This window comes from Phoenix dactylifera, chromosome 1 (assembly GCF_051530095.1).
Source record: "Phoenix dactylifera cultivar Ajwa chromosome 1, Ajwa_hap1_PhDact_Kaust_v1.1, whole genome shotgun sequence".
In the NCBI taxonomy this organism is placed as follows: domain Eukaryota; kingdom Viridiplantae; phylum Streptophyta; class Magnoliopsida; order Arecales; family Arecaceae; genus Phoenix; species Phoenix dactylifera.
Window position 1 is genome coordinate 14,452,055 of NC_143190.1, and position 23,836 is coordinate 14,475,890.

Genomic DNA, 23,836 nt, shown 5'->3' on the forward strand with positions numbered 1-23,836 from the left:
CTCATATGCCCAGGCTCTGGAACGAGTCTTTCCGATGTGGGACTATTGGGCCTCACATCGGCTTTGATGTCCCGAATGTTCTCTTTAATAAGGTCGCCTTGACCGGGCTCTTCTGCTCCTCTCCTCTGTTTGATTCCTGTACAACAGTTTTTGGATGATTTTTTAACGTCTATATTTGTTTCCTCTTCTACTATGGGCAAATTTCGTTTGGAATGATTCCAACATCTGGGTTGTGACCAATCATGTACCAGTATTCTCTTCTCTCCCTCGTATCACCTCACCAACTTGGGGTAGCAGCCTAATCATAAGTTCTTGGAGAGTTGTGAGGTGTCACGAGCTATCTATTGGCGTTTCATAGTGAAGGCTCATTGTCCTGCATAATACCTCAAGCTAACTATTCAGTTTCTCACAATAAGTAATCACAAATGAATATAACCCCCTTCAAATAATTCTTCATTCATCTATAAATTCCGCCTTTTTTTTTAGCTGCACTTGAGAATAATGTTTAATTTATTATACTCGTCGATTCTAACATAGGGTCAAGAGCCAATTAGATCTACTACTAAAAGTCCAAAGTTGAATCTAGTAGAGAAAAATCTTAAGAAAATCCACTGTTCGCAGAAATTTGTCTTAGATTCATTGTAGTGGTTGGCCTTCTGTGACAAGATCAAGTTGTATATGATTAGCACAAATGAACTAATAATTCATAAAGACTGTACGTACACCAAGAAAAGAAGCCAAATGTGCAAGGTAGAGGCCATAGTAAACGATCAACAATCTTTTGAATTTCTTTGTTCTTGGAATACAATCCAAAGGAACAGCGGGAATTCCCATTTGAGAAAATGATAAATGACAAAGCAAAAAACAAGGGGACAACAAAAATCTTAGATGGCGTTCTGACAATATAATTTGAGTGATATATACAAATAGAACCCTGCTATATTTTAAAAATAAAAGTAGAGGAGAAAAAAAAATGTGACATTATTCATGGTAATGACAATAAGCAGCACAAGACAGAAGACCAAATAAATAGAAACAGAAGCAAACAAGGATATCTTTTGTTTAGGAGAGGAAAGCAAGCACTTTGGTACTAATTTCTGACTCCACCCTCTTGACATCATCTCTCCAGAGGTAATAAAAGATTTGCAAGCTCTAGAGATCTGTGAGGCTTTAAAGGTAGATTGGCATGATCCCAAGGTCCTTAAAGTTGATGATAGCTGAGTTCCTCGAACCAAAGCAGCAGTCTAGGAAGACCTGTCCATAGAAAATAAGGGAGAAAACCAAATTGGAGATCGCATGGTGGAGTAAAAGTACATGAATCTTTCCAATCACTCACACAAATTTCATATAAAATGGTAAAATATATGAAAATAAACAAGCATATATTTGGATGAATCTAACAATTTTTCAGCAGCATGCCAACAGTCATATTGAAACCTAAAATATGCATTTTAAATTAAATTTGTACATAAAAATAAATAATAAAGAACGGGAGGTAACAAACAGTGAGTGCAAAAAAAAAAAGGAAAATATGTTCCGCTTCTCTCCCTTATATCCGATGTTTGAGAACAAACAGTGCGTGCAGAAAAATAAAATAAAATAAAAAAACAAAGAAAGAAAGCCAAAAAGGAAAAGTGACGCACCAATAAAGGCAGTTCACCGATAGATAGCGCTATTGGCGCCTCAGCTATGGCCCGTGTAGCGTGCGCACCCAAACTGACCTAGGAATTTCTTTGCGAAGGTAGATGATGGCTTGCTGCTTTCTTTCTCATCTTCTTCTGGCCAGATTTTGATGTCTGGAATGTGAGCAATTTTGTGCCAGTCCTCGCCTGTCTTCCTCTTGCATCGCCTCGCCAACTGGGGGCAGAGGTAGATATGCAGCATTTGGAGTGCATTGAGGTGTTGCAGGCCATCTGGCAGCATTGCCAGCTGAGGACAGTCGTCGATGTATAGCATTTGGAGTGCAGTTAGGTCTTGTAGGCCATCTGGTAGCCTTGCCAGCTGAGGGCAGCGGTAGATCTTTAGTTTTCGAAGTGTAGTGAGGTGCCGCAGGCCATCTGGCAAAATTGTCAGCTGGGGACAGTTGTAGATCTCCAGGTGTTGGAGTGCAATGAAGTTTTGCAGGCCATCTAACAGCATTGCCAGTTGGGGCAAGTCGGAGATACGTAGCTTCTGGAGTGTAGTGAGGTGCCCCAGGTCATCTGGCAGCACCAGCTTGGGGCAGATGTCGATGTAGAGCGCTTGGAGTGTGGTGAGGTATTGCAGGCCATCTGGCAGCGTTGCCAAGTTGGGACATTTACTAATTGATAGATCTTGCAGTGCAGGAAAGATGGGGGTGGGCTGCTGCTGCTGCTTCCTTCCTCCCCCCTCTAGACTCCTCAAATTTCTATTTTGATCTAAATGAAGGGTATGGAGTGAGGCCAGGTACATAATACCCTCAGGCAAACAAGTCAGCTCATCACATCCCCAAATTTGTAGCTTCTCAAGGGCAGTGAGGTATTGCAGCCCATCCCACCGCCTAGATGATGACGACAACGATACTCCACATTCCCGAATCTCCAGCTCTTTGAGTTTGGACAACCCTGCAAGGCTCCCTGCTGATAAGAGCATCTCGTTGCTCATTTCTATGCGAAGATCCTCCACAGAGCACGGGATACATGGTTGCGCCATTAATTCGGGGCATGAGTCTATCCACAATTGAGAAAGGCGAGGAAAGAATGCCATCTGCCTTCCTCCGGATCCCATCATTGGTTTCGTATGCCATTCCTTCAAATTGGGCATGTCCGATAAACACAACGCCTCTAGCGACGGGAATGCATTGCCGCCACCGTCTCCATAAAACTCATCTTCGATTCTCTTCACAGCATGCATTTCACCCATTGTGAGATGTTTTAAGGGCAATAGACCGAGGGATGGAACATGTTCGCACCTTTCGAGACTCCACAAGATGAGCCGAACTAGATTTGGAAAGGAAGATGATGCTAGCTCTGCCCTTGCCATCCAAATGGGTAATCTGATGCCCATATAACAACTTACATCCAACACCTTTAGATTATGATGAGGTTGGAGCCTTTCAAATACAACCGCTGCCACTTCCACTTCTGTAGATGATGGTTCCGGAGCTCTGTTCCATTGAAGCTTCAGGTTATTCAATCTGCTCTTTGCCCCTAGATTTGCTTGCGTAGCCTCTTTCGCATCCTTCGTACATTATGCAGATTCGTAATTTCTAACTTACCGTGAATAGAGTTCAGATGTTCCAGCTCTGCGATGGTACGCCCATTCTCCCAACCAACAATGAACATCCCTAGTGTCTCAAGGTTAGTCAACTGGCCCAGGAAACGAGGCATGAAAGGCAACTTGTAGCAACTTGATGTATCCATGTGTCTGAGGTTGCTTATGTTACTTATGCCTTCAGGCAACTCTCGTAGTTGGCGGCATCCTTGGACGTTCAATTCCTGCAAATTGTAAAGTCTAGTGATTGAGGTAGGTAATGTTGTAATCTTGATCACACCGTGATATATCTATGTGTCTGAGGTTGCTTAGATTACTTATGCCTTCAGGCAACTCTTGTAGTTGGTCGCATCGTTGGAGGTTCAATGTCTTGCAAATTGTAAAGTCTCGTGATTGAGGTAGGTAATGTTGTGATCTCAGTATATGATAGGTCAAGGAATCGTAACTGCTTTAATCTGCTCATTTTATCAGACAACTTTTGAATTCCACTATTCCTCAAGTCCAATGCACGTATTTGGGTGATTTTTTTTGTTATATTGAAAAAAATTTCATCAATACCATAATACAGCTTCCCCAACAAAAAAAGTGATCTCAACTTTTTGCTTCATAAATAGAAGTTATTGATGACACATTATCAAGCACAACTGATAAATAGCGACATTCATGTGGAATGATTTTCCTGCCCATTTCCATGACCAAAGATTCAGATTCACCCTTTGTGAGGGAACATGCAAGATCATGGACTAAATCATGCATCTTGCATGTGTCCATTTGAACATCTTGAAAAAATGACCTCCACAATAGACTGTGGAAGTATTGCTTGCCAATGTCCTCTGCATTTTGAGAAGTATCTGATAAATCAATGAGTCCTTCTGCCATCCACAATTGAATCAATCTCTTTATTTCAAATATATAATCTTTAGGGAACACAGAACAGTAAGTGAAACACCGCTTCAAGTGAGGATGTAAATGATCATAACTCAACTTTAGTGCAGGAAGAATTCCAATCTTATCTTCTGGAAGAATTCCAATCTTATCTTCAGATAACTTCCAAATCTCATTGTTTTTGATAGCTAGCCACTGGGCCTTCTCTCTTTTAGTGCACATCAGACTTCCAAGAGCCTTTGCTGCTAAAGGCAAACCACCACACTTTTTAATGATTCCCCTTCCAATTTTCACCAATTCTGCGTCATCTTCTTCCCTGTCAGACCTAAATGCCCTTTGCTTGAACAGAGTCCAACAATCATCATCTTGTAACCCTTGCAGTTTATGTACCGAGACGGTTCCGATTGTAGATGCAGCAGAAGCAACAGTTTCAATGCGTGTCGTTACTATGATCTTGCTTCCTAATTGGGCATCTATGAACAAAGGTTTTAGTCTTTCCCACTCCGATTCCTGACTATTCCATAAATCATCTAGAACCAAAAGAAATCTTTTTTCTCTCAATTTTTCTTGCAACAATAATGACATGGTTTCTAAGATTGAGGAACTGCTTTTCTCATTTGGAAGTTGTTCAATCATTGCCCGCAAGATCACTTTTACATCAAAATTTTGGCCCACACACACCCACATTCGAAGCTTAAATTTCTCCTTAATCTTCTCATTATTGTAGACTAATCGAGCAAGGGCAGTCTTTCCAACACCACCAAGGCCAACTATTGAAAGGATGGAGATATTTTTGTCCTTGTCGGAGCCACCTAAGAAATTCATGACCACTTTTTCATCTTCAACCCTTCCATAAATTTTAGATTCAACCACTAATGAGCTGGTTTCACGGTCCACAGGCTTATCTGAGTCAGATTTCCCCATCAAATTAAAATCCCCGATCTTCTTTGTAATTTTATCAAATCTCTCCGTAATCTCTTTTATCTTGCGGGCCATCTTATATCGAAATGCAATTGGATTGTTTGAGGAAAAGAAGTCACGCACCTTTCCAGTCATGTGGTCATGTCCCTCCATTCTTCGCCGCAGCGCTTCAGTCTGCAATTCGTCGACCAAATCGTCAGCATCAAAAGCTGCTTCTCTGAGCATCTTCAACCAACCTCGCAGAGTGTCAGATTTCTTCTCTGCATCATCGAGCACGTTCTTGATCTCCGATAAGTCACTCTGCAGATTCTCCAAGTCGGTGTAAACACTCCGCACCAGTGCCAGCTCCTTCCATAACCCAGATGCCAACTTCTTCACCACCATTTCGACAATAGGACTGGCAGCTGATAGCGCTAACTCAGCCATGATTTTAGAAGATGATTGGAGAACCAAAGCTATGATCTCTGAGGCGAAGTTTTGGGGAATGGGAAATATTAGAGGGAAGGAATTTATATGTTCTAAAGCCATGAGAAACACAAGAGAGAGCCAAAAGAAGTCTAAAGGAGAATGTGATACCAGACGTCGCAGACTAGTCAAGAAAGCATGAACTTTGCTTTGCATGGAGTTCTGATATATGGTTCCATGGACTTTTGTGGGGGGCATCTCTCTTGGTGGTAACGGATAGAATAATTCTGGTCTACAATTCACACACCATACATGGGATAGAAGCAACTTCGAGTGGCGGAATTTAGCTGTTCTAAAACCATGAGAAACACGAGAGAGCCAAAAGAAGTCCAAAGGAGAATGTGATACCAAACGTCGCAGAGTAGTCAAGAAAGCATTAGCTTTGCTTTGCATGGAGCTCTGGTATCTGGTTCCATGGACTTTTGTGGGGGACAGGCATCTCTCTTGGTGGTACCAGATAGTGGATTAAATGAAGGATTAAAGAAGGTACATTTATTTAAGATGTATGTGGCACTTTGAGATTTTTTCTCATCAATTGAGGATCTGTCAACTTTAAAATCCTACACATATAAAACCATAACCATGAATCATATCTCCAAACATTTGGGGTCGGATTATGAATCTTCATTAGCAATCATATCCATTTAGAGCTACCTTTGGTGTTGCTGCGAGTTTTCCAAACCTTGCCTCACGACTTTCAATAGATGAATTCTATCATTGTCTTGGTATATGCCAACTTCAATGTCTCAACTAAACAAGAGAAACCAATATAGCTTGCATTATATTGCAAGCTTTTGGGAGTGGTTTATCTTGACGGTTGCTCATAAAATATGTAAATTTTGTTCATGAGATGACGTTAGATACTCTCTCTCTCTCTCTCTCTCTCTCTCTCTCTTCTAGCGTCTGTATAGACCCCTCTGCACAATTTTTGCATGGCTGTTTTGTTTCGATTATATCTTTTACTTAATACCTCAATACAGCAAGCACATTGACTTCATGAACAGTTGGAATCTCCAGAGTTGAAGCTCGCTGGGCTGCCTAGCTCCACGTGGCGAGTCATCACGGACACTTCGGTTCTATGAAGCTTATTTTGTGGTCTATCTCTCTCTCTCAGAGACGCGCATACAGAGAGACATGCACAAAATCCCCAGAATTTTTGCATCCTTGAGCACACCATATTTTCACATCATACAGATGTGTAATTTTAGTGAACACATATTTTTGCATGATTATAAAACTATAAGAGAATATATCCTGTACAGAACTAACTCTTCCCATGGCTTATGCTGTGCACCTCTTGTTACATGTGCGACCGCACCCCTCACTCCAGAAGAGTTCTCATAAATCAAGTAAGGAGAGTGCTCCTACTAGCACATTCTCCTTCTTATAATATGCATGTATTGAAGGCGAACTGTGCAAGTATTGCTGGCTAGAACTTATTGGGGAAGACTGGGTGGTACTTCTAACACCCTGATCTGAGGATGAATATTTTAGTATGTAATATGTGCGCTGGGAGCATAGGTTAAGCATCTGCGAAACCTTAATAATGCAGGAAAGACTTGAAACAGGAATGCGTCCCACTTATCCGTAGAACTACCTTCTTCTTTTTTTTTTCTTTTTTTGTGAAAAAAAAGAGAAGAGGGGGTGAGGAGAACCTCACCCGCGTAGCAACCCCCACTGCACCCTCCCTCCAGCTGGAGAATATTCGATACGGATAGACAAATTTTACTCATACCCTCCCCGACCCGTAGGAAGCTCACGTGTGAGTACGTCATACCAGCAACACCTAAAAATCCGGCAGACCAGATAGCGATTCCACCAAACAAACCAAGCGAGAGGCATCCGGTCCCCACATTTAATCGACGCTCGCGCGTTTCAAACCTGGGCTACTCTGGTGGAATCAAAGCTCCGTTCCCACCGTGCTACCACCTCGGTGGTAGTAGAACTACCTTTTCAACAGAACGTGATTGGCTGCTCTCAGATATCCATCAAATGACCATCTACTCCTGGAGTACCTAGAAAGCATACCGGGTGAGGTTGCTCATCATGAACCTGTTTCTTTTAGTTTCTGACTTGCTGCAGGCGTTTTTGCGGCTTGTAATACTAGAGCTTTTACCTTGTCAGATGAAGAGATAGAGGGTATATGTTAGCTCACGGCAGGCAGGTCAGATGCCTTTGGCTTTATGCATGCCCCAGAAACTAAGCCATGCTCTGCCATGGTGGGGATCATGTGGGAACTACGGAGAAGAGTGAGGCGATTTCACCAGTCTGCAGAAATATTTTGGCTCCACAACAGGACAATTGTTAACAGAGATTTGGTTGAATTCCAAAATTGGAGAATGCCTGTAGCGTTGCCTTGATGAGATCTCAGAGTTGAGACTGATTCTGTTGGATGCAAAAAGTCAATTCTTTTCTTCATGTTATTTAGTTTGCGCTTGGAAACCTGTACATAAACATATAAAAGTTTTGAAGTTGGAGATGCACAATATTTGGAAATTGATATACGCGCTTTTTTTGTTTGAGACTAGTGCTCCATAAAAGCATATTATTATGAAATGAACTCCAAACAGTAAAAATGGAGAATCTGATGTATTGTTGGAGGTGGCCAGATGGTTAACTAATTTCACCTCGAGTTAGGCATTCAGTGTTAGGAGTCATGAATTACTTCATGGTGGTTCTCTCGAGTTCCCATCTTTTGTCACTTTATGCGAGTAGCCATTGTATGAATAGTTTATTCATTAGTTAATTGGATGCAGGTTAACCTTCATTAGTTTCTTCATGTTTTTTTACTTAATTTTTCGAAAAAAACTTTGTTTACATTTGTATAATTCATGAACATTTAGTTTTTTTTTTTAAAAAAAATATTGTTTCGAAACAAATGTCATGCTTACATTTATCTTCTTGAAACAAAATTTGTATACATATCAATAATTTTGCTTTATTACCGCAAACGCGCATACTCATGCATGCAAATTTTAGTTTTTATTCTAATTTTATAAACAAACCTTCTATATAAATAATTTTGCTTTATCACCATAAATCCCTGCACTCTTTTTTCCTCTTGAACAAGATTTATAAAATTTTGAGGATTGAGAAAGAAAAAAAAGAGGCAAGTTAATATTTATACCTATATCGACTTATAACTAAAGTCACTGGTTTTGTAGCCTTCAGTAATGATTTTAATTTCCTTTTAAACTCTACAACTGCAAGAAACCAACCCTATAAAAGCTGCTTTGAAACCCTTGAAGATATTTTTTCTCAACAAAAAGTTTTCTACTACAAATTTTTTTGGTTGAGCAAAAAAAATTTTATTTAAGTAACCCCATGAACTTTGCTTAAAAGGTATCCTTAATTATTGATTTTGCATGAAAAAACAAATTTATTTCTTTTGTCAAAGATACACAACCAGGGGTATCTCTCTTATATAAAAAAATAGAAATAAAAAGGTTTGGCATTTCTAGCTTACGAAATAAAGGATCAAAGAAAAAGAAAAAAGAAAGAAAGCAGATATTTATTTCTTTATTTATTTTTGTCCGAGATGAAGGTTCGCTGGAGGCATGTTTGGTTTCATGGACAAAGCCACGTGTCAGTTAGCTGTCCCAAAAGAACGTCCGAATTTTAAACTGACCAGAGGCGGAAACCGCCGTACCCCGAACCGTCATAAGAAAAGCGTGCCCAATCTCACCGTTGATTGCTACTAGATTAGCTTAATCTAAATCGTTCCTTCACCATGTCTCCAACTATAAATACTTGGGACCTCATGGTTTTTTTCGGCCGTTCTCTCAGTGCGTTGTTCTTCTCCTTCTCTGTCATATCTTGTTTAGGAGGATTTTAGGGTTTTTAGATATTTTGGACGATTTTACGGCTCTTTAGCCGTTATTTTTGGGATTTTACGATTCTTTCACTTGTATTTGGATTTTTGTTCGGGTACTTGGTCTTTGATTTCTTCAATTGGAGATTCTTGAAGTCTTGAATTGGGTTTTCTCGAAGTTGATTTATAGGATTCTTTGGTTGATAATTTGATTTGGATCTTCGATCAACAATTTGATATGGGGTTTCCAGAATTGAGAATTATCGATTGATAGGATTTTTTAGTTGATAGTTTGATTTAGGTCTTCCATCAACAATTTGATTTATGATTTCTAGAATTTGGAATGATTTGTTCTTATATGAGGACCTTTAATTTACTGATTTGGAATTTCTTGGAAGGAATAGGTCTTCGGCCAACAATTTGATTAAGGGTTTTCAGTATTGAGAATGATCGATTTATAGGGTTCTTGGTTGATAATTTGATTAAGGCCTTTGGAGAACAATTTGATTTAGGGTTTCAGACTTGGGTATCATTTGTTCTTATTTGAGGATTTGTGACCTTTAATTTACTGACTTGGGGTTTCTTGAAAGAACTAGATCCCGGTCCGAGGGCCACCGGAGTGCCCAAATCTGGCGACATCCCGGTCGAGAGCAAGGAGGAAACAAGGACGAGGGGTTTCTCGGAACGAGGAAAGGCGCCGACGGAGGATACCGGAGGTAGAACCCAGCATGAGCGAGGACGGCGGCGAACATCAGGTCACCGAAGTGCCCAAATCTGGCAACATCTCGGTCCGAGGGCAAGGAGGAAATAGGGAGGAGGGGGTTCTCGGAACAAGTGAGCTCCAGGGAAGCAAGGGAGAAAACGGTCGAATTCCGCACAACTACCGTGAAGCCGCAGGCCCGGCCGCGGGTGTCAGCCACAGGTGCGGCCGAGGGGGCGCTGTCGGCCGCTGCCCGGTCCTCCCGAGCCCGATCTCCCCTTGCAGGAGAAGAAAGAGGGAAGGAGAGATAAAATAAATAAATAAAATAAAGAGAAGAAGAGAAGAGAAGAAAAAAAAATAATATAAATAATAATAATAATAAATATATAATTAAATAAATAGAAAATTAAGATAATAGATGTATTTAAATGAAATGAAATAACAATAAATAAACAAATTAAAATGGAAAATGATGAATGAATGGTAAATAATCTTTCATCTATGATGATAAATAAATAAATAAGATAATAAATAAATACATAAATAAATATGTATATAAATGAACAAATAAATAAATAAATAAATAAGATTATAAATAAATATATTTCAATAACATAAAATAATAAATAAATAAGTAAATAAATAAAAATAAATATTAGTAATTATTTAACTAATTTTATCATCTAGCTAGAAAATTTGTTAGAGAGATAAATAGTCATCAGAAGGGTGAAAAATAATTTTACACAAATAATTATAATATTATTATTGTATTATACTATGAATATAATATTATATTACATTATATCATAATATATTGATATGTTATGTTAAATAATTTAATATTATATTAGATTATTATCCTATAGTATACAATATTATAGTACTATATTATAATAATATTATATTACATTACATTAATATTATATATTTATATATTAATATATATTATATTTTATTATACTCTGTTGTATAATACTAGTAATGTCCTTTAAGATCATTTTGTCATACAAAAGTACTTTCTCAGTTTGTTTACCAAATATATGTTAAAGTGCCACAACACTTTAGAAATATAGTTACCAAACAATAAATAACTTTTTATAAAAGCTCTACTTCAGACAGCTCTACTTCCAACAGCTCTACTTTCAAAAGCTCTACTACCAACAGCTCCCCCAAGCATGGCCAAGATCTTTGGTCAACAATTCGATTTACGGTTTGCAGTATCGAGAATGATTGATTTATAGGATTCTTTGGTTGATAATTTGATTTAGGTCTTCGCTCAACAATTTGATTTAGGGTTTCCAAAGTTGGGAATGATTTATTCTTACCTGAGGATCTGTGACCTTTAGTTTACAGACTTGGGATTTCTTGAAAGGAAATAAGTCTTCGGTCAAAAATTTGATTTAGGGTTTCCAGTATTGATAAGGATCGATTTATAGGATTCTTTTGTTGATTATACGATTGAGGTCTTTGGTTAACAATTTGATTTAAGGTTTCTGGAATTAAGAACGATTGGTTCTTTTTTGAGGATCTGTGACCTTTAATTTACAGATTTGGGATTTCTTGAAAAGGATTTAGAGTGCCCTGTGGCTGCTAGTTTGATCTAGGTTTCATAATTTTGATTTAATTTGTTCCGGTGATATGGTGGAACTAGGGATGCTTTTGGTAGATGTTCTAGGGTTCTTATAAGCTGGAGCATATGTTCTTATTTGGTCTTTGTTGCCTTTGTTCTGGGATTTGAGGCTCTATGAGCAGGGGTTTTGAGGGATCCTCTTTTAGTGATTTAGATTTTCAAGAATTTTTCATGATCTGTTTTTTTTTTTGATGATCTGCATCCTTTAATATTGATTTTTCTATAAGAATTTGAAATGTTCTGTGATTGATTAATTTTCAGGTTGATTTAGAATCTCTTGTTTTTGGTTGAAGCAATGTTTGTTGCATATTGGTAACTTGTTGGTGTTATTATATCATTTTGGTATACTTGATGAGTCATGGTTTTGTGGTGCATCAGAGAAGTATTGTTACCACAACCTACATGTTTGTGATTTTCGCATATATGATTTTGTTTTTTTTTTCCAGTGTATGATTTGTGTACTGATGTTCTGATGTTAGAGTATTTTAGGTAGAATAAGGGCTCCGATATTGGTTGGTTTTCTAGGTCTGGCACCATTATGAATTCCTGTTGGTTGTCATATCTGAATCTTCATTCGCAGGTGTTGATAATCTGTTGATTGTTTTCTCAAGTATTTTTTTTGTCATCTTGTTTAGGTAGTTGATGTTCCATTAGCAAGCTGCTTTTATAATGATTATTTTGTTGTTACTGCAATATGTTGGTTTGAGGAGGGTTACTTCTTTATAAGGGGGGCTGTACCTTAATTTTTATGGAATTGGAAATTTGGCAAATGAAGTTGTTTTATACAAACCCTCAACTCGACCCTGAGGGCTTCTATTTGATGACCTTTGCTTCTTGCCCTCCAATTATCCCCTTTCCTGTTCCTCCGGCGGCCTCCCGGGACCGTCACTCCAGTTTTTCTTCATCTCCGGTGAAGATCTTAATAGGTGCTCTCCTTCGTCTGCTTGGGGGGCCTTGTTTTCGTTTGTTTCCTTCCTTTCTTTTTTTGTTTTGTCTCGTTAGGATGGGTCATGGTCCCAACGAGGTTGGGTCCACCATTAGTGTCGAGGAGATGGAAATGGCTGAGGCATGGTTCTTTCCTCAGCGCGGGTTCCGCTTGGAACCCGCGGGGGCGAGAGATCGGGTGACAAGGCCCCCTTCGGGCCGGATCGGAGTGTATACAGAGTCACTCTGGGCCGGCCTGCGGTTCCCTCTTCACGGGTTCGTGAACGAGTTGCTGGCGACATATCAAATTGTCCCGGCGCAACTCGTTCCGAATGCGTGGAGACTATAGTCGGTTTTTTATCCTTGTGCCTTTTGCACGGGATGCCGACCTCCGTCAATGTCTTCCGGGTGTACTTCTTACTGAAGTCCAACCCGGGTGACGGAGAGTGGCTTTACCTTGCCCTTCGGGGTGGTCGACCACTTTTCCGGGGTGCTCCTTCATCCATTCACGGATGGAAAGAGAAGTTTTTTTTTTTGTCTTCCGAGCGGATGTGGGGGTTCAATCCTCGGTGGGAGCAAGCCCGGCTCAAAATCGTCAACAAGCTCCCCATCCTGTCCAAGGGCGAGCAGAAGATCCTCGATGCTCTTTGCGGCCTCGAGAAGAACATTCTACTGAACGACCTCGTGAGCGAGGATGCTCTGGTCAATGTTGGCCTGAGCTCGGCGCGCCCTCAGGGTAAGGGTAGTTTTTATTTATGTTTTTCTGCTTGGCCTCTTATTTCCTAATATTTGACCTTTTTCTTTATTTTTATTTTTTTCGCTCTCAGACGTTCCAAAAATGGTGACAAAGGATTCGGCCCTGTACGCTCGGTTTCAGAAGAGGGCGGCCGAAATTGGTGGGGTCCCTCTCGAGCCCAGGAAAGAGACCAATTTTTCGTCTGGCGCGGTCGCCGGGGCGAGAGCGGCCGGACCTGCTCGGACGGAGGTTCCGAGCCTCGATCAAGGGGGTATGAGCTCAACGGGGGCTTTCGCGCTTGCATGCCCCGCACCTATCTCACAACGACCGGGTTGGCCGCCTGTCCGACCCCAACTCCCCGATCCCGAGCCTGGTAGTAGTCAGGAAGTTGCGGAGCCGCATCCACTGAGCCCAACAAGGTCCAGTCCTCCGGGCCCATCAGGGGATCAAGGTCACCAGGAGAGGATGCCCTATGCTCCTGGTTGGGCAGTCTTCGAGGGCGATTCGTTCTTGGATAATCCCCAAACGGCGCGCGAAGTTCTTCGGGTTGCGCTGCTCCCGGCCGACCAGGCTAGAATCCGGTCCATGAATTATGGCGCCTTCATGGATGCGACCATTTGTTCTGCCATCCGGGTAAGTTTTGCCTTTTCATTTGTGCAAAGTTTGTTTTGAATTGGTTTGGACTCGTTTCTTATCTCTTTTATAGCACCTCCACGAGATCGAGACGCTGATGCATATAATCACTGACTATCGGGACTGGGCCCGAAGGCATCAGCGTGGGCGGGAGGAGGCCGAGGCGAGGTGCCTTGCGTCCGAGGCCGAGCAAAAGGTGCTCCAAGCGAAGTTGGAGGCGGCCGAGAGCGAGATTCGGGCCCTGAACGCCGAGCTCGAGGAGGAGAAGGGCGCACACGCCCTGGCCAGGTCAGAGGTGCGCGCTGCAGAGGTGCGTCTGGCCGAGGCCACTTCGGCGCTTGCTATCCGCGAGCAGGAGGTGAAGGAGGTTCACCTCAAGGCCCAAGAGGAGGCAAAAAGGGCGGTCCAACTCTTCCGAGAATCGGAAGAGAAGGAGGCTGTGGATGGGCTCATCCGCAGCTTTAACGACTTCCGAAATTAGCTGAGGCAGCTCTGCCCCAAGTTCGACCTCAATCTACTCCGACCCGGAGCAGGGGTCGAGGGGCTCAACGCGCCCGAAGACCCGGACGGGGCCGAAGCCCCGACGGCCAAGGAGGGTGAAGTTTCGGCGATCGAAGGAGCTTCTGACGCTGCCCCACAAGCTGCTGACGTGACCCAGGCCGAGGCGACGGCTGCGGACGACCAATGAGCAGTGCCCTCCTCTTGGGGTTTACCCTCTTCGTTTCTTTGTTCGTTCTTTTGTAAGGAAGGTCGGCCCCTAAAAGTGTACGACCGAACCTGAGTTTTGTACTTAGCCTTCGGGCTTTCATCAATGAAAGTCTCTTTTCTAAGTTCATTCTAAATTTGCGCCTATTCTGTCTTTTTCTTCTATGTGAGTAGGTTTTTGATCAGTTGGATTTAGTTCCCTTCAACAAGTTTCCGGGCTCGGTAAGCATAGGCCCATTAGGGAACGTTCCAAACTTAGGTCTGATAGGAATCCGTTCCGAGCTTTAATTGTTTTTGAGCTCGGGTTCGTGCTTTGGCCGGAGCTCGGACTCGAATCTTGCCGAGCCCTTGAGCTCGGAATCAAATTCTGCCGAGCTCTTGAACCTGGATCCAAATTTTTGGAGCGTCGAGCTCGGTCTTTTTCCCTTGGAGGGGTTAACCTCTCGGGAGGCCTTGGCCGAGTCTTTAGGATCGGCTTTACGGGTATAGGCTCGCAGAAGTTTCAAAGTCGGTCCCCGATGGGATTGTGAACCAGAGTTTGGGCGTTGCGAAGGCTTTCGCGATAATTAACCCCAAATTCGGTTTTGCGTACTAGCTAGCAGAACCGAAATACAACGACTCGGTTTGCTGGGCTTGGTTAGAATATCTAGGCTTGAGGTTGTCGCCGCAAGTAGGCACCAGCCTAGACCGATATCTAAGATCGGCGGTGTCTTTATTCAGGGATCTGCATAGATCAGCCTGTAAGCTAGCGGTGAAGACATGCCTAAGGTTGAGTAGACCTTGGCTTGCAGTTGGCTCAGGCAGACATCAGACGGACCTCTCAACCTTGGTCGGGGGGGGGGGGGGGGGGTTCCGAGCTCAGTCGGGATTTTGTTGAACATTATAGCGTAAGCAAATGAACGCAATAGCATAGGTGCTGAGTGAGGAGTACCTTTCTCACTGTTGGAAATCCGCTTTGCGGTCAGCTGATTCTGCTCTGCAGTCAGCTCTTAGAGGCGTTCTTTGGCCTGGAGACAGACGCATCCGTATGCAATGTCATCCATGGGAGAACGAGGCGGCGCTTTGGTCAAAGCCCTGCGCCAAGGCGTAGCCTGCTCCATCTTCGTTCTTCGGCTTGTATTTGGCTCAGTAGGGAATCTTGCCCATGGTTGGGGGGATCCTGAGCTCGATCGAGATTTTGTCGACCGTCCTGGTGCATAAAGTAAATGCAACAATGTAGGTGCTAGGCGAGAAGTACCTTCCGCACCATCGGAGCCGAGCACTTCAGGTTGAGAGCCGAGTCCGCTCTGTGATCGTCTCCAAGGGGTATTCTTTAGCATATAACCCGCTTCCGTAGGTGATGTCTTCTGCAGATTGGAGGGCCCGTGAAGGTCCCAGTTCTTGCCAATCTTTCCGCAGTCGGGGAAAACCGTCACCGACACGGGAAATTCTGGTTTTTGCTGAGGGATGAGTGAGGCTGAAGATGCTCGAGCTTGCTGTCGATCTGGTGGCACATCCCGAGGTCGAGGGAGTTTGAGACTCTACGGTCGACTCACGGAGCATCCCGAACTCTGTCGAGGCATCCCGAACTTTGTCGAGGTGTCGTGCGCAAGATCGAGGGGTCTGGGAACGCACTGTCGACCTGCGACGCTTTTCGAGGTCGAGAAAGTTTGAGACTCTACGGTCGACTCACGGGGCATCCCGAACTTTGTTAAGGCATCATGCGCAAGGTCGAGGGGTCTGGGAACGCACTGTCGACCTGCGACGCTTTCCAAGGTTAAGGGAGTTTTGAGACTCTACGGTCGACTCACGGGGCATCCCGAACTTTGTCGAGGCATCGTGCGCAAGGTCGAAGGGTCTGGGAACGCACTGTCGACCTACGATGCTTTCCGAGGTCGAGGAAGTTTGAGACTCTACGGTCGACTCACGGGGCATCCCGAACTTTGTCGAGGCATTCGAGCTGTCGGTCATCCGAGCTTTGTCGGTCATCCGAGCTTGGCCGGAATGTCCTAGGATTTATGAGTGTCCCAGTGTCAGGAGTATGAGATAATTAATAGAGAACCATAAGCAAATCTTCATAAATGGAGGCAAAATTGCATTCCTGTTTGTCGACGATCCCAGAAGGGATCATTGGTAGTACATCCAAAGGTTCTCGGAGTTCCAACTTCGAGGGATAGTAGTCCCCTTAAGGGTTTCCAACTTGTAAGCTCCAGGCCGCTGTACTCGCGTGATTCTGTAAGGTCCTTCCCAGTTTGGGGCTCGTTTCCCCTGCTCGGTGGTCTGAGAAGTCTCGGCCCTCCTGAGGACGAGATCTCCCACCTTGAAGAGCTTGGCTTTTACTCTGGAGTTGTAGTATTGCGCTGTCTTCCGTTGGTATCTTGCCGTACAAACTCGGGCCGCCTCCCTAGTCTCCTTGATGAGGTCCAGGTTCCCTCTGAGTTGGGAGGAGTTGGAGGCTGCGTTGTAGTGCTCGACCCTTGGGGAGGGGAGCCCGATTTCCAGAGGAATGATAGCTTCCGTTCCGTATGCCAGGTTAAAGGGGGTCTCGCTAGTGGGGAGCCGGAATATTATTCTGTAGGCCCATATGACATTGTAAAGGTCTTCAACCCATTGCCCCTTGGATCGGTCCAGCCTGGCTTTGAGTCCTTGGAGGATGGTACGGTTCGTTACCTCAGTTTTTCCATTTGTCCGAGGGTGAGCAACTGAGGTGAAGCGGTGGTCGATGCCGAGCTCGGAGCAGAATTCTCTGAAACGGACGTTGTCAAACTGACGACCGTTATCAGATATAAGGATGCGGAAAAGTCCAAATCTACAAATGATCGACTTCCAGACGAAGTTCCGCATTTTTTGCTTGGTGATCCTGGCCACTGATTCAGCTTCGACCCATTTGGTGAAGTAGTCGATGGAGACGACCAGAAATTTTTTCTTTCCGGTCGCCAGGGGGAATGGGCCCAGGATATCGATGCCCCACTGGGCAAATGGCCAAGGCGCACCGATCGAGGTTAGCGAGGCCGAAGGCCGGCGCTGAATATTGGCATTTTGCTGGCATCGGTCGCACCTTCGGACAAAATCTATTGCGTCCTTCTGGAGTGTAGGCCAAAAGTATCCTTGGCGCAAAATTTTATGAGCCAGTGCTCGGCCTCCCAGATGGTTCCCGCATATCCCTTCATGAACCTCTCGCATAGCATAGTCCGCTTCCGATGGACGGAGGCACCTGAGGAGAGGAGAGGTGAATGACTTTCGGTAGAGCTTGCCTTCATATAGTATGAATCGGGAAGCTTGGCGCCTGATCCGGCGAGATTCGAGTTCATCATCGGGGAGGACCTCACTTTGTAGATAGTTGACAAGCTCATCTATCCAGCTCGGCTCGGTGTCTATGCACATGGCTGGCTCAGGCTCTTCTGTGCTGGGTGTCTGGAGATATTCGAGCACCGTCGCCTTAGGGAGCTCACTCATGCGAGAGGTCGCCAACTTTGACAACAGGTCAGCCCTGAGGTTCTCCATTCTGGGGATATACTGAATGTTGAAGGCGTCCAGGGCGGATATGAGTTTCCGCACCTTTTGAAGATATTTCTGCATTGAGGGCTCCTTTGCTTCAAAATCCCCCAGGACCTGGCTCACAACCAGCTGGGAGTCACTGTAGACTTTTAGGTCTTCGACCTTCAGCTCCTTTGCCAATTTGAGCCCAGCAATGAGTGCCTCGTATTCCGCCTCATTATTCGAGGCGGAGAATTCAAGGCGTAGGGCCTGCTCAGCAACTATCCCATCCGGGCTGGTGAGGATGAGTCCCTGTTGCCCAGAGATGGTCACCCAAGAGGGGGGTGAATTGGGTGTCTTAAAAACTTTTTGACTATTTAAAAGTAAAACACACAAATATAAGAGCTAAAGCAAGAATAAAGCTATGAAGACAACCAATCGCAAACACAGGCTTTTATAGTGGTTCGGAGCCTCCACTGCTCCTACATCCACTCCCCAAAGCACCTTTGGGAATTTCCACTATAATCCACGATTACAGTACGGTAGTTTTGCGAGTTCACTACCCAACTCGTTGTTTTACACCGGGCTCACAACAAACCCTAAAACCCCCAATTTAACCTAGGCTTGGGACGCCTTTCCCTTGTTCCAAGTCCCTTGACTGGAACAAGCACAATGTTAGAAGAGTTTTACAAACAATTGGAAAGCTCTAAATAAGCAAATATGACAATGATAAACCATAGAACCCGGAAGAATCCTTTTGCCGTTGGAAGCGTGGGAAATGGTGATTCTTCCGATGTGGATCGCGTAGGTTTGAGTGTGAGCTTTGAATGCACGAGCGGAAGAGAGTAGTTGAGCTTGAAATCACTTGAGAAGCTTGAAAGCACTTGATTTCTTCACTTGAATGCACTAACTCCCTTGAACCTCTTTTTCTTTCTTCTCTCTTGAATGATTTTGCTTTGGGTTGGTGAAGAGTTGTAGAGAAGCACTTAAGAGCTCCCTTTTATAGCCCAAAAAGCAAATATAGCCGTTAGAGATAAAGTAAAGGAGATTTGAAATTCAAACCAAATCTGAAAAAGTTGTCAGTCGCGTCCCAGGTGCTCCGGAGACGTCTCCGCTTCAACGCGAGACGTCTCGGCTACAAGATTTTACTTTTGACGTTGTTTGGGGTCGACTCGGCGCTTTACGGGGGCGACTCCGATGATGAATGGTTTGAATCCTTGTTTTTCTGTTTTTCTGAGAGAGTCGTCTCTGCACTTTACGGGGACGTCTCGGCTTGTCTGCGCTTTTTGCATGGGGACGACTCTGCTGCTTCGGGGACGACTCCGCCGTTATAACTCCGAAAAACATGTCTTCTGGAATTTCCTGAGAGAGTCGACTCCGCTCTTTCAGGGGACGTCTCCGCTGCCTTATCACCGAAAAAATCATTCTCTAAAAAACCCTGAGAGAGCCGTCTCCGCTATCTAGGGGACGACTCCGGAGATCTGCTTTTTACTTGCGGGGACGACTCCGCGTATGGTGGGGACGTCTCGCGCATATCTCTTGAAAACTGCCTTTCTGCCGCCACTGAGAGAGTCGACTCCGCTACTGAGAGAGTCGACTCCGCTATCGCGGGGACGACTCGGCAAGTGCCGGGGACGTCTCCAGACGTGCCAGTTCTTCCTGTTTGTGCCAGAGACGTCTCTGAGACTATCAGGAGACGTCTCGGCTGTCCCTGAACTTTTTCTTTCATCTCAAAAAATTCTTCAATAAATTCATAAAAATTATGGAAACTTGCCTAGACATTTCTTAACAATATTCTTAATAAAACACATGAATTTCTCAATTAAATTGTTAAGATAAATGGAATTATACTCTAGTATTTTGTATTCATCAAAATCCATTAGGGGGTCAACAATCTCTCCCTTTTTGATGATGACAAAATACTAAGTATATGCAAAATTCGAAATTTAAACATATACACAGTATTTGCTCAGATGTACAGGTATAATGTTTTGATTAGAACTAGATACAATGTGAAATGAAATATTGATGCTAAAGATAATTGAAAGCTAAGTTCTTTTTGACTCCCCCTTTCTTTTCCAGAAGGGCAATTATCTTAAAGCCAATATCCTTCAATTTTATCTCTTCTAATTGTATTTTGCATTCCAATGTATCCATATTGGTTCTACTCCCCTTATCCATATTGGTTCTATGGTTCTACTCCCCTTTTTTGTCATCAACAATGAAGGGGACAAATTATCTGTAGGTGCTTAAAGCATACTTCCTAGTAAGATTCAGCATATTTTCATGAACCACTCAAGAATATTCAAGTTGTGCTCCCCCTGTCCAAGTCATTTCTATTAATAAATTCAGTCATTCATATCACTCCCCCTTTGTTTTGGAATTCATTTGAGACTCATCTTTTTGTTTAGTATAGTTATCACAAGATGTGCTCCCTCTGTTTTATATGCATTGTTTCTTTGTATCAAATTTGAACACTCAAGGTATGTGATAAGAGTTTTATGGCACATCACAAAATCACATACACAATCACATACACAGAGTTAGAAATGTACACAGGGTTTCAAAAGAAATTGTATGTCATTCATATGTCATTGTAAACCTTTGAAGTCAGTACATAGTCAAAAGAAGAAATCATTACAAGTATTGATTTCTAATACAAAAAGTGTTTCAAAATAGCCTAGGGTTTACAAAAAGAAGATCCCTAGATGTTTACAAAACGTCCCTTATCGACGACGTTGCTCATAAACCCTACAAGCTGCATCTATAAAAGCATTGATTGAATCCATTAGGGTCTTAAATTGATCTCCCTGTGACTTGTGGAAGGCTGCCACAAGTGCTTCAAATTCTTCAGTTGCCATTTCAATCCTCCCTCTAAGTTGGGCAACTAAAGTGCCCACATTGCCTCCTGGGCTTGTCAATTCTTTGAGACTCTTGGAAATGGTCTTCAAGCTGTCCTTGAGCTCAATTGACCTGCAGGTTTGGGTGGCACCCACACCAATCATTTCTTGCGTTGTAGCTTCAATTTGAGCTCTAACTTCCTTCAGCTCTTGTAGAAGCCCTTCATGTGAAGCTCTGATGGGGGCCAACTCAGTGGAGATCATGGATCTCATCTCCTCCCTCATCTGCTGGCAAATGACAGATGCTAAGGTGCGCATCTGATCCTCTGATAGGAAGGAAGGCCCACTGACTGGAGGAGGTGGTGGCATGGATGTGGAAGGTCCAGCTGAGCTGGAGGGTATATCAGGGATATCCATGTGGCTAGGTGGAGGAGAGTGATGGTCAGACTCGTGATGTGGGATCTCAGGCTCTAGGGTTTGTGCTTTTCTTTTTGGAACCTTGACCCAAGATCCATCTATCTTATGAAACTCCATTCTTCTCATTGTGCCCTCATTATAGTAGTCGGTGTTTCTCAAGGGCTTTGCAGGTTCATTTTCGGGAATGTGAACCTTAAAGTGTTTGAAAACTAAGGTAAAGATCATGCCATAGGGTAAACTAAACCTAGAATACCTATGACATAGGGCAATGTAGTTTAGCATGAGTCTAGGGAGGTTTGGAGGAATCCCTAGTAGGATATGGTGCATTATAACTAAATCTCGCTCCGAAACAAAATCGAAGCGACCGGTTTTGGGAAACAAGACCCGGTTGACAATACTTAAAAGTAATCTCATTTCGGCGTTTAGGTCTTGGGAGTTGACAACATCAAGAGGGCCGCAGTCCTCTCGTCCTAAAAGTAAATTTAGGGCTGACTCCCTTTGGGGATGTGAGGTTGGAGCCTCACCGTCCTTAGGGATTTGCAAGACAGTGGATAGGACATCTTCATTGACTTCTACTAATGTCCCCCGGACATATGCAGTGTACCCTAGGTCCCCTAAGGCCATATTGCTAAAAAGTTCTCTAACTAGGCCGGGGTAGGTCGAGGTATTAAGGGTACAAAGGTGCTCCCACCCTTGGGCTCGGAGTCTCTCTCCAATAGAGAACCCCTCATTATCTAAAAATGAAAAATCTATATACCTACCGGTCGTGACTGTGCGATTTGCACAGGAGATGGTTGTGGTTGGCGGAGCAACCGGAGGAGACGGCGCGGAAGGTTCTTCCCTCCGTTCCTCACCGTCGGCCGCTGCCCTAGGTCGCCTTCCACGGGTCGTCCTAGCTCTTTTGGGTGCCATTGAGTGGAAATCCTAAGAAAATGTGGAGAAGGAGGCTAGGGTTTGTGATGGAGAACAAGCGGAGGCTAGGGTTTTTGGTTTTGGTCGGGAATGAGAGAAGATAGCTCGGGTCGGCTCGAGCTGTTTCACTTATTTAAAAAACCTAGTTCGGTCCCCGAGACGTCTCCGCGACTGAGACGAGACGTCTCGCCTGGGGGGGACGTCTCTGCGATTTGCCAGAGACGTCTCCGGCACTGAAAAAATTTCAGACTGAACTCTATCTTTTCCCAATTTTTGTTTAATCACCCTAATCAACATGATCTCTTTTGATAAACTCAGAGTGAATTTGTTTGTGATCCTCCCCCTTAATAATACATCCTATAATAATTTGATAATGATTTTTGAATTATTAATATTGAAATGAGGAATGTTTGACCAAATTTCGAATACCTATGAAATAGGCTCTGAAACTATCTCCATGAAGAGTCCAAGGGAGGGTAACCATCCTCCGGAAAGTCAAACAGTTCGTCATTTAGCTTAGATGAATTCATGTTTTCACTTATGTTTACTTTGAGGTGGATTACTAGTTTGAGTAGCAAAGCAATGCAATACAAGTTCAATTCATTTACTAGGATCATACAAGCTCAAAGCATTCCTTAAGAAGTTGAATCTATCTTTACAAAGGGGCTTTGTAAAGATATCGGCCAATTGATTTTCAGTGCATACATATTCAATCATCACATCATTTTTCAGCACATGATCCCTAATAAAATGATGCCTAATCTCTATATGCTTTGACTTAGAGTGTTGAACAGGATTTTTTGTTAAATTAATTGCACTTGTATTATCACACTTAATTGGTATATTATCCATTTTGATACCGAAGTCTTCAAGTTGTTGCTTAATCCAAAGAACTTGGGCACAACAGCTTCCAGCTGCTATGTACTCAGCCTCAGCTGTGGACAAGGCAACTGAATTTTGTTTCTTGCTAAACCAAGAAACCAAATTAGCACCCAAGAATTGACATGTGCCACTTGTGCTTTTTCTGTCGAGTTTGCACCCGGCAAAATCAGCATCGGAATAAGCAATTAAATTTATGTCAGATTGTTTAGAATACCATAAGCCTACATTAGATGTCCCTACTAGATATCTAAAAATTCTCTTAACAGCTTGCAAGTGTGATTCCTTAGGACATGCTTAGTATCTAGCACACATACAAACACTGAATAATATATCTGGTCTACTAGCAGTAAGGTAAAGTAAGGAGCCTATCATACCTCTGTACAATTTGCAGTCTATACTTTTACCTTTTTCATCTTTGTCAAGCTTGCAACTTGAGCCCATGGGTGTGCTGATTTCCTTTGCATCCTTCATCTTGAATTTTTCCAACATTTCCTTGATGTATTTGGATTGACTGATGAAGATGCCTTCCTCTGATTGTTTTATTTGTAGCCCAAGGAAGAAGTTGAGCTCACCCATCATGCTCATTTCAAATTCTCCCTGCATAAGCTTGGCAAACTCTTGACAAAGATTATCATTAGTAGCACCAAAAATTATATCATCCACATAAATTTGCACAAGCAATAAGTCA

General features: G+C 43.2%; 1 pseudogene across 1 annotated transcript; it reads right to left on the reverse strand.

Annotated features, from left to right (window-relative positions):
• Window positions 1-894: 894 nt before the first annotated feature.
• On the reverse strand, window positions 895-5,601 carry LOC103708275 (disease resistance protein RGA2-like; annotated as a pseudogene). The gene is made up of 2 exons (XR_016404390.1): window positions 1,644-5,601; window positions 895-1,254 (listed from the first exon to the last, which is right to left on the reverse strand). The product of XR_016404390.1 is annotated as a disease resistance protein RGA2-like (transcript).
• Window positions 5,602-23,836: the final 18,235 nt, after the last annotated feature.